Source organism: Zerene cesonia, chromosome 2 (genome assembly GCF_012273895.1).
Source record: "Zerene cesonia ecotype Mississippi chromosome 2, Zerene_cesonia_1.1, whole genome shotgun sequence".
Taxonomy (NCBI): domain Eukaryota; kingdom Metazoa; phylum Arthropoda; class Insecta; order Lepidoptera; family Pieridae; genus Zerene; species Zerene cesonia.
In genome coordinates, this window is record NC_052103.1 from 3,996,420 (window position 1) to 3,997,238 (window position 819).

Consider the following 819-nt stretch of genomic DNA (forward strand, 5'->3'; position numbering starts at 1 on the left):
GAAAATGGTTATTATTATTTACATTGTTTAAATATACAAATAAAATCTATGCTAATATTATAAAGCTGAAGGGTTTGTTTGTATGAACGCACTAACCTCAGGAACTATTGGTCTGATTTGAAAACTTCTTTCAGTGTTAGATAGCCCATTTATTGAGCAAGGCTATGCAAGTACCTCGGGCGAAGCAGGGGCGGACCGCTTGTATCATATAAATATTGATTTACAGAGTAACACGGCATACGCTTTTGCGAGATATAAGGACGTGCCAAGAAAAAAAGATATACAAGATGTCGCTGCAAAAATAGGTTACAAGGGTCGTGGGGGCAAATCGTACCTGTACCAAGGTCATGAGTGGATGCCTATACCAGAAGCTGATGACAGCACGTGGGACCCGCTTCTTAATAACGTAGAGTGAACAATGTGGCCATTTTCATGGCATGGCATGGTGCCTTGTGAACAACTGAATGGAATTTAACTCTATTATATTATGTTACGATCATCATGGAATGTTTTTATTAATTCCTTTTTTACCATAATTTCTGCAGGCAATTTAATACTTTTATTTTAGGTACTAAAGGAGTATAGACAGAAACTATATTATTGTACCCTGAATACATATTTTTAAATTATAAATCAATTTGGTCATTTCTTTCTTTGTTAGTGAAAGGGAATGTGAGTTAATTACGTGAGATTTTTTTTTAAAGGGTTCGACCTCCCCTCTAGTGAGATTCGAATTATTAACTTCCTCGCCACCATTAGCCAATTTCATGCGAGTTTTTATTTATATATGTTTCTAAAGTATGATTTATTTAAAAATAA